At 43.1% G+C, this 10,065-nt stretch overlaps 1 pseudogene; it reads right to left on the reverse strand.

The window, feature by feature from the left end:
* Window positions 1-853: 853 nt before the first annotated feature.
* On the reverse strand, window positions 854-1,013 carry LOC149434817 (U2 spliceosomal RNA; annotated as a pseudogene).
* Between the last annotated feature and the right edge of the window lie 9,052 nt (window positions 1,014-10,065).

Raw genomic sequence — 10,065 nt, forward strand, 5'->3', positions numbered from 1 at the left:
CAGGGAATATCCGATTATTGATCCAGGGAATATCCGATTTTTTTTTTTTTTTTTTTAAGTCCGCAAACGTGCAACTATAACGAAAAAACCCGTAAGTGTTCACAAAAAAAGTGCAAGTGCAAAACACCACACGAAAAAGTGCACTTAGGGGTGTGCTGTGTCCTACCCCTAAAGGGGCTTGGACCGCTTACCCTGATCCCCCGGGGCACGAAGCTCCTGATGGGGACAAGGTTCCCAATTGGTCCTCTTGGCCAAAAGGCCTGGTGGACCACCGTTCCCTATGCCCAGCCGAAGCCGGACATCCAGTACTAGGCAAGGGGACTCTCCCGAAGAAGAGTCCCCTAGGGATCAGGGGAGGAAGGAACCGTAGGGCCACACATCCTCCCCCTAGACTTCAGGGTAGGCCCAAGGACCCACACCCTCCATCCGTGAAAAAACACACACATAAGAGCAAAAAAAAGTGACAAACGTGGGAAGTGCATAATAAATAAAGATAAAGAAAAAATAAAAAAAGTGGTTCCGTGCCGAATTGTGCACAGACCGGGCCCTGAGGCCTGTAGCAAAAATTGCCCTGGTCCTAGCCAAAAGGCCTGGTCCTTAGGGCGCTGTGCAAAAAGAGGTGAAAAACAGTGGCCATGTGTCATCTTCACACCGTGGGGTCCCACACCCAAGTGTTACTAGTGACACCCCTGAGAGCGTCTTCCCCAGGGGGCACTGAGTTTGCAGACTTTTTGCGTCCCCGGCCCCAGGCCAGACCAAGGTAGATCCGTCCAAATCAGGAGGTACTGGGTCTTTCCAGCTTTCCCAGAGGAATTACTCCCAAGGCCCCAGAGCGTATCGTGGCGCCCCCTGGTTTCTGTCCCTCCGGTCCAGACTTCTGGACCCCCATCATACCAGTGAGGGTACTATACAACAACCATCCCCGCAAAGCTAGAATGGTCGGGAGCACCCCCACTGGACACTGATAAGAACAGATACTACACTTGATCTTAGCCAAAAGGCCGAGAAGCGATTGCCTCTCCGGGGATTAGGAAGAACTTTTTCCCCTGCAGGAGCACATTGGGTCGTGCTTTGCTGGGTTTTTGCCTTCCTCTGGATCTACTGTGGGTGGAGGATTATAACTTTTTTTTTTTTAATGGTTGAACTGGATGGACTTGTCTTTTTTCAGCCAGACTAACTATGTAACTATACATGGAGAAATTGTAAAACAAGGATACATTAATGCTGTTTTTTGTAACATTTTTGTATTCTTTCATATGTTTTAATATGATGTATGGATTAGGAAAGAGTTAAGAGCCTTCGCAGTATTTTTTTAATGCATAAAGATTAACCTCTTTATGCCGGCCGCACACAAATGTGCGGTCTCCCGGTGTCTGGGCCTAGACGCCGAGCAGCCGCACATTTGCGTTCAATATACAAAATACATATGTGCTAAGAGCGTCAGGCTCTCCCTCAGGAGAGGGGGGGTTGGTGTTGGTTGGTGTCAGGCTCTCTCTCGGGAGGGGGGTTTGGTGTTGGTTGGTGTCGGTCTCTCTCTGCCGGGGAGGGGGGGGGGCATTCAATTTTTGTGTCATTTATTTATTTCAGGCACTCATTCTCATTTAGCACCGTCAATTTACTCCGCGCTTTCCATATATATTGTACATTCACATCAGTCCCCGCCCCCGAGGAGCGTACAGTCTAAGGTCCCTAACTCACATTCATACACACACATACCAGGGCCAATTTGGACAGGATCCAGTTATCCAACCAGCATGTCTTTGGAGTGTAGGAGGAAACCAGAGTACCCAGAGGAAACCCACGCAGGCACAGGGAGAACATGCCAACTCCAGGCACTGTGATGCCATGGTTGTGTTGCCTAGGGCAACACAAAAGCTAAATACACCACCAGCCCCCTACCCGGAAATGCGTAATCACGTATATATTTCGTACGTTCACCCACTTACACAGAAATGAGGGTCTATCATTTTTATCATTGGTGTATTTTAAATGATAGAGACAGAATATAAAAACAAAAAAAAAACATAAATAATAATATAAAAAATAAAATAAAAATGTAAAAAAGAATGCAATCGCAGCACACCGACCTGAATCGCATTGCAATGACAGGCAGTGCAGTGTATCGCGTCTCCCGACATTGCAGCGAATGAAGTGTATTTTTATGTACACTTCAAATAATGCTGGTACAAAAAAAAAATAGGTTTAGTGCGCTGAATCGCACGCCACACTGCTCCCTAGTGCATCCGGCAACAGAGAGCTGCGGCAACTCTCCTACTAGTGTGAATTTGCCCCCACCCACATGGAAGAAAAATATATTTGAAATATATTTTAAAAATATTCTTCCCAAATATATAGCCATATATTTGAAATACTACAATTTTGGCCGTATTCAATATATTTCAAAATATATTTCAATAAATAAATATATATATTTTGCATGTTGAAATGCGTTTTTATAACAAGATATATGAAAAATATTTTCAAAGATACATTTGAAATATACCGTATGTCTTTAAAAATACAAATCTACATTTTTGGAATGCATTTACAAATATATGTTAAAATGACTATTTTATATGTTGAAAAAAATCTGAAGAAAATATTTAAAAAAAATATATTTTTAAAAATATATTCTTCAGATTTTTTTTACATATATTATTATACAGTGTTTATATATTTGTAAATGTTTTGTATTTTTTAAAAATATTTTTCATATATTTTGTTTCGTCTTTCTAGACATTCGTTCGTCTTTCTGGATGGAGCCGTCTCTGCCAGCTCAGGAGATGTCAAATCTCTTCGGCAAACAAACGTTTAAAAGTGAGGGACTTCATTAGTCTGAGAGCCCAGAGAAGAGTCACACAACAGTTACACATTTTTTAATTGAACCCTGACACCTTCCTACCGAGTGTAGGCACGTAGGAGGTCTCATTGAGTGTAGGCACGTAGGAGGTCTCATTGAGTGTAGGCACGTAGGAGGTCTCATTGAGTGTAGGCACGTAGGAGGTCTCATTGAGTGTAGGCACGTAGGAGGTCTCATTGAGTGTAGGCACGTAGGAGGTCTCATTGAGTGTAGGCACGTAGGAGGTCTCATTGAGTGTAGGCACGTAGGAGGTCTCATTGAGGTGGAGCTGCATATGTGCGTACCTGTGCAGCACACTCCCAGCACAGAGACCGAGCTGTCACCGACAGATCTAGGTCTCGTATTAACCATTAGCCGCCCGGCCAATGGCCGTTTGGCGGCTTCAGATGTGCCTCTTCATTCCGGGTGCACGCCATTTGGCGTGCTCCCGCACATGCGCAGTTTGCGCTAATGCAGAGCGGCGCAGCAGCGGGATCTGTCACGGGCCGTGCACCTCGGACACGGCCGATGACAGATCCGAGTACCGGCTCCCGTAGCTGGTACCATGTGACCTGCTGTGACCAATCACAGCAGGTCACATGACAGTTGTATACAATGGATGCCTTCATTCATGATGCCATCCATTGTATACTAGTGCCTAGCTGTGAATGGTCACAGCTAATCACATGCACATGTCATGTGATTAGCTGTGACCAAATCACAGCTAAGCACAAAAAAAAAAAAAAAAAGCTGAATGAATCGATTTCATTCAGCTAAATGCTTGCTTATAGCAAACTAATTCTTTGCTATAAGCAAATTGTGTAAAAAAAAAAAAAAATACTGATCACTTCCCCAAAGTAGTACAGTGTTACTATGGTAACATTGTACTACTTTGGTCATAGTAAAATATGAAAAAAAAATCTTAAAAAAAATTAAAAAAAATGTAATAAAATATTAAATATAATAAAAAAATTAAAAAAAATTAAAAAATATATATATATATATTTTTTCATACTGTCACCAGTCAGTGTCCCTGATCACCGCCATGCCAGTTATATGATGATGCTGTACTGCACTGGTGACAGTATGTAAAAAAAAAAAATAGTGAAAATAATTTTTTTAATTTTTTCATTTTCCGAAAAATTATGACATAAAAATACAACTTCAAAAAACTCGCCATTCCTCTTATGAAGTACGTCGGACTGTCTACTCTGCAAAAAGGGGACATTTGGGGGATATCTTTACTATTCTGACATTTGGGGGATATCTGTACTATTCTGACATTTGGGGGATATCTGTACTGTCCTGACATTCTTGGACCTCAAGAAATTAGCTGTCAGTACTTCAGGATTGATCAATATTCAGATCTATACCATAGTTTGTGAACTCTATAACTTTCCTACAAACTAAATAATACGTCCTAATTTGGGTTATTTTCACCAAAGACATGGAGCAGAATACATCTCGGCCTAAATTTATGAAGAACAATTATTTATTTGTAAACTTTTATAACAGAAACAAAGAAAAATGTGTTTTTTTTTTCAAAAGTTTTGGTCTTTTTTTGTTAATTTACCAAAAAATAAAAACCCCAGCGGTGATTAAATACCACCAAAAGAAAGCTCTAGTTGTGTGAAGAAAATGATAAAATTTTAGTTTGGGTACAATGTTGTATGACCGCGCAATTGTCATTCAAAGTGTGAGAGCGCTGAAACCTGAAAAATGGCCTGGGAGGGAAGGGGTAAAATTGCACGGTATTGAAATGGTTAATGACTGGGAGTTGGGAGAACCATTCTCCTGGTTGGTGTCACCTGGTGCAGTTAAACATGGTGTCACCCCCCCCCCCCCCCAAATTTTTTTTTTCCTATAGGAGACAGGTCCTGGTTAAGCACATTTCTGGCACTGACAGGTGCATGTCAGAGCTTTCACCATGGTCACCTTTCCTAAGAATGGAGGCCACTGGAAGGGTAAGGGGGGGGGCACTGGTTTTAAAGGTAGGGTGACACCCTAAAAGAAAAGAGCCCACTTAGAACCCCCAAGCGTGGGGGGTGATGGTGGGGATGGCATTTCAGCAGACAAAGCCCACATGGAAGAAAAATATATTTTAAATATATTTTTAATATATTCTTCCCAAATATATTGACATATATGTGAAATGCTACAATATTGGCCATATTCAATATATTTCAATAAATAAACAAATAAATAAATAATAATAATAAATATATATATAAATATACAGTGAAGGAAATGTGTATTTGCTCCCCGGCTGATGGTGAATGTTCGCCCCTCACACAGAAATGATCGGTCTAACAATGGAATGTTCGCCCCTCACACAGAAATGATCGGTCTAACAATGGAATGTTCGCCCCTCACACAGAAATGATCGGTCTAACAATGGAATGTTCGCCCCTCACACAGAAACGATCGGTCTAACAATGGAATGTTCGCCCCTCACACAGAAATGATCGGTCTAACAATGGAATGTTCGCCCCTCACACAGAAATGATCGGTCTAACAATGGAATGTTCGCCCCTCACACAGAAATGATCGGTCTAACAATGGAATGTTCGCCCCTCACACAGAAATGATCGGTCTAACAATGGAATGTTCGGTGTAACACTGAGAGACAGAATACAACAACAAATTCAGCAGAAATGCGTCTAACGAATGATGACTGATCTGCATGTTCATGAGGCAAAGAAGGATTTGATCCCCTTCACAAAACATGACTTAGTACTTGGTGGCCAATCCCTTGTTGGCAATCACAGACGTCAGACGTTTCCTGGAGTTGGCCCCCAGGTTCGCACACATCTCAGGAGGGATTTTGGCCCACTCCTCTTGGCAGATCCTCTCCAAGTCATTAAGGTTTGGTGGCTGACGTTTGGCAACTCGAACTTTCAGCTCCTCCACAGATTTTCCATCGGATGAAGGTCTGGATACTGGCTAGGCCACTCCAGGACCTTAATGTGCTTCTTCTTGAGCCGCTCCTTTGTTGCCTTGGCCGTGTGTTTTGGGTCATTGTCATGCTGGAACACCCATCCACCACCCATTTTCAATGCCCTGCCTGAGGGAAGAAGGTTCTCACCCAAGATTTGAGGGTACATTGCCCCGTCCATCATCCCTTTGATGCGGTGCAGTTGTCCTGTCCCCTTAGCAGAAAAACACCCCCAAAGCAGAATGTTTCCACCACCATGTTTCACAGTTGGGATGGTGTTCTTGGGGTCATAGGCAGCATTCCTCCTCCTCCAAACACGGCGAGTTGAGTTGATGCCAAAGAGATGGATTTTGGTCTCCTCTGACCACAACACTTCCCACCAGTCCTCCTCGGCATCATTCAGATGTTCAGTGGCAGACTTCAGACGGGCCTGGACATGGGCTTTCTTGAGCAGAGGGACCGTGTGGGCACTGCAGGATTTCAGTCCTTGTCAGCGTAGTGTGTTACCAATTGTTTTCTTGGTGACTGTGGTCCCAGCTGCCTGGAGATCATTGACAAGATCCTCACGTGTAGTTCTGGGATGATTCCTCACTGTTCTCATGATCATTGACACTCCACGAGGTGAGATCTTGCATGGTGCACCAGACCTAGGGAGACTGACACTTGTTTTGTGTTTCTTCCATTTGTGAATGATTGCACCAACTGTTGTCACCTTCTCACCAAGCTGCTTGGCCATAGTTTGGTAGCCCAGTCCAGCCTTGTGTAGGTCTACCATCTTGTCCCTGACATCCTTGGACAGCTCTTTGGTCTTTGCCATGGCGGAGAGTTTGGAATCTGATGGTTTGATGGCTCCTGTGGACAGGTGTCTTTTATACAGGTAACACAATGAGATTAGCAGCACTCCCTTTAAGAGACTGCTTCTAATCTCAGCTTGTTACCTGTATGAGAGACACCTGGGAGCCAGAAATCCTGCTGAATGATAGGGGATCAAATCCTTCTTTCCCTCATGAAAAGTGCAAAGATGGTGGAGGACCATCAAAGGAAAACATTCTCAGATCGATGCAAAGACCATCAAGAACTGTCATGCAAAACTCATGGCGACAGGTTCTGTAATGGATGCTCAAAGAAGCGGTCGTCCTTCCAATGCCAGTGACCCGGAGGTAGTGAGAACAATTCAAGAAATGTTCACTCAGAGCCCAAAAAAGTCCATTGGACAAGCAGCAAGGGACATTGGCCTCTCTTTTCACTGTGTACGAACTGCGCTCAAGAAGAATTTTAAATAAAACTCCATGTTATGTGTGTTCTTCTCATATTCATTTTTTGTAAAAATAATTATTAAAAAATAAATTATAATATTTTTAAAATTAGGAGTTACTTTTCAATCACCCTGTATGTTAAAATGACTTTTTTTATATGTTAAAAAAAATCTGAAGAATATATTTAAAAAATATATATATTAAAAAATATTTTTCATATATTTTGTAATACATACAAAATGCATTTAAACATGCAGTATATATATATATATTGTTATTATATTTATTGAAATATATTTTGAAATATATTGACTACGGACAAAATTGTAGTATTTCAATCACATGTCAATATGTTTAGGAAGAATGTTTTTAAAATATATTTTTCTTCCATGTGGGAGGGTTAAAAATCAAAGGTGAGGCAGGGATGGGCAGCACAGGTGATCCAGGAGGTGGGTAGTTATTTGGTGACCCCAGATCCCAGCCCCCTGCATGATGAGCACCATGGAGCAGTGTCACAGGGTGCCCAGGGATCGGGGAGCTGGAGGGGGTGCAGTGAGGAATCGGGTTCTGTGCATCGCAGAAAAATTTCGGGGCAGCATGATCTCTACTGCAAACAGCCGGTGCTTGAGTCTACCCTCCCCCTCCCTCCATATTGGCCAATAATTTTTTCCGGTCCATTTTTGGGGTTTTGCCTGGAATGGGTCAGATTTGGCTTTTTGTTTTTCCACTTTTTTGTGTCACCAATACAAACCAGAGATATAAACATGAGAATGCCATGATCCAGGTTGGGAGAGTTGGCACATCCTTCCTTCTTTTCTTTTAGTCCTTTTTCTTTTAGTCTTTTTTTTTCGGGAGGCGAAATCCCCATACTGATTGTGTGGGATGTCGACTCCTATTTTTCTGGTTGTGAAGTCCAATTGGAGGAGGTCAGGAGCAGGGGCGGACTGACCATTTGGAAACTCGGGCACTGCCCGAGGGCCCGGGGTCAGTAGGGGGCCCCATGAGATGCCCCTGGTACCTTTTTCATAGACTTTTTTAAATTTGGGCAAGGACACAGGGGCCCCATGATCATCTATTGCCCGGGGGCCCCATGAGTTGTCAGTCCGCCCCTGGTCAGGAGCCATGTATTATGCCAGCGTTCAAGGTGATGGAGTGTGTCTTCGGCCAATGGTTTGGACGTCTCCTGTTGAGACTTAGCTCTGCAGGTCACCTGGTGCCTTGGTGGACTACTGTTGTGATAAAGTGGCCATCTTAACCTTCGGCTCATTTAGTTTGCCGAGTCCCAAGGTGGTAAGATTTTGGTATCTTTGTGTATGTGGTTAGGCTCATGGACTGCTTTCCATATATGATGGCAATGCCCCAAAGTCAATCGGTTCTGGATCAGAATCTGGTATTTCATTTATTTTCTCACTCGATTAAGTCTGAAGAAGTCTGCTATACAGGCTTTGGCTCCCTGTGGAGAATGCCCCAGACATGCATGACGGTTGATCTCTTTTATTTTTTTTAGCGGCAAAGATAGCCATAGCCAGGTCATGGAAGTTGGCAGTGATACGTAGGTAGGGATCTGGTATGGGCTAAACTGTCCTGGATTATGAATAATAGCCGCAATACTAAATGATAAACGTAGGTTGTTCGAGAAAACCTGGAGCCCCTGGATTTGATATCTGTCAGGAGATACCCAGGCTCACGCAGTTTAGATCGTGGTCCAGGTTCAGAGAGAGTTGGCCCATACTTCCTTCTTTTCTTTCAGTCTTTTTTTTTAGGGAGGCGAAATCCCCATACTGATTGTGAGGGATGTCGTCTCCTATTTTTCGGGTTGCGAAGTCCAATTAGAGGAGGTCAGGAGCCATGTATTATGCCAGCGTTCAAGGCGGTGGAGTGTGTCTTTGGCCAATGGTTTGGACGTCTCCTGTTGACACTTAGCTGTGCAGGTCACCTGGTGCCTTGGTGGACTACTGTTGTGATAAAGTGGCCATCTTAACCTTTGGCTCGTTTAGTTTGCCGAGTCCCAAGGTGGTAAGATTTTGGTATCTTTGTGTATGTGGTTAGGCTCATGGACTGCTTTCCATATATGAAGGCAATGCCTCAAGGTCAATCGGTTCTGGATCAGAATCTGTCATTTCATTAATTCTCTCACTCGATTAAGTCTGAAGAAGTCTCCTATACAGGCTTTGCCGTGCAGTCCTGTGGAGAATGCCCGAGACATGCATGACGGTTGATCTCTTTTATTTTTATGGCGGCAAAGATAGCCATAGCCAGGTCATGGAAGTTGGCAGTGATATGTAGGGATCTGGTATGGGCTAAACTGTCCTGGATTAATATAATATCTGCAATACTAAAGGATAAACGTAGGTTGTTCGAGAAAACCTGGAGCCCCTGGATTTGATATCTGTCAGGAGATATCCGGGCTCAAGCAGTTTAGATCGCGTTCTGGGTTGGGAGAGTTGGCACATCCTTCCTTCTTTTCTTTTAGTCCTTTTTCTTTTAGTCTTTTTTTTTCAGGAGGCAAAATCCCCATACTGATTGTGAGGGATGTCGTCTCCTATTTTTCGGGTTGCGAAGTCCAATTAGAGGAGGTCAGGAGCCATGTATTATGCCAGCGTTCAAGGCGGTGGAGTGTGTATTCGGCCAATGGTTTGGACGTCTCCTGTTGACACTTAGCTCTGCAGGTCACCTGGTGCCTTGGTGGACTACTGTTGTGATAAAGTGGCCATCTTAACCTTTGGCTCGTTTAGTTTGCCGAGCCCCAAGGTGGTAAGATTTTGGTATCTTTGTGTATGTGGTTAGGCTCACCGTAACCATGGACTTAAGTAGGTCTTGATTTCCTTCCTACGGGTTGTTATTTATCTTTACTTTTGTAGAATTATGGAGATGTATGACTTGGCGTTACCCCGATGTTATCCTATGATGTCATGTATGACCTTTTCTCTTGTAAAATACTTTTTCAATAAAAATGATTGGAATTGAAAAATAAATATTTTAAATTAGCCGTTTATTTTGATTTCAAGCAAATTATACCTAATGTCTGGAAACTA

Source organism: Staurois parvus, unplaced genomic scaffold, assembly GCF_062004578.1.
Source record: "Staurois parvus isolate SC_StPar_1 unplaced genomic scaffold, SC_StPar_1.0 ptg001668l, whole genome shotgun sequence".
Lineage (NCBI taxonomy): Eukaryota > Metazoa > Chordata > Amphibia > Anura > Ranidae > Staurois > Staurois parvus.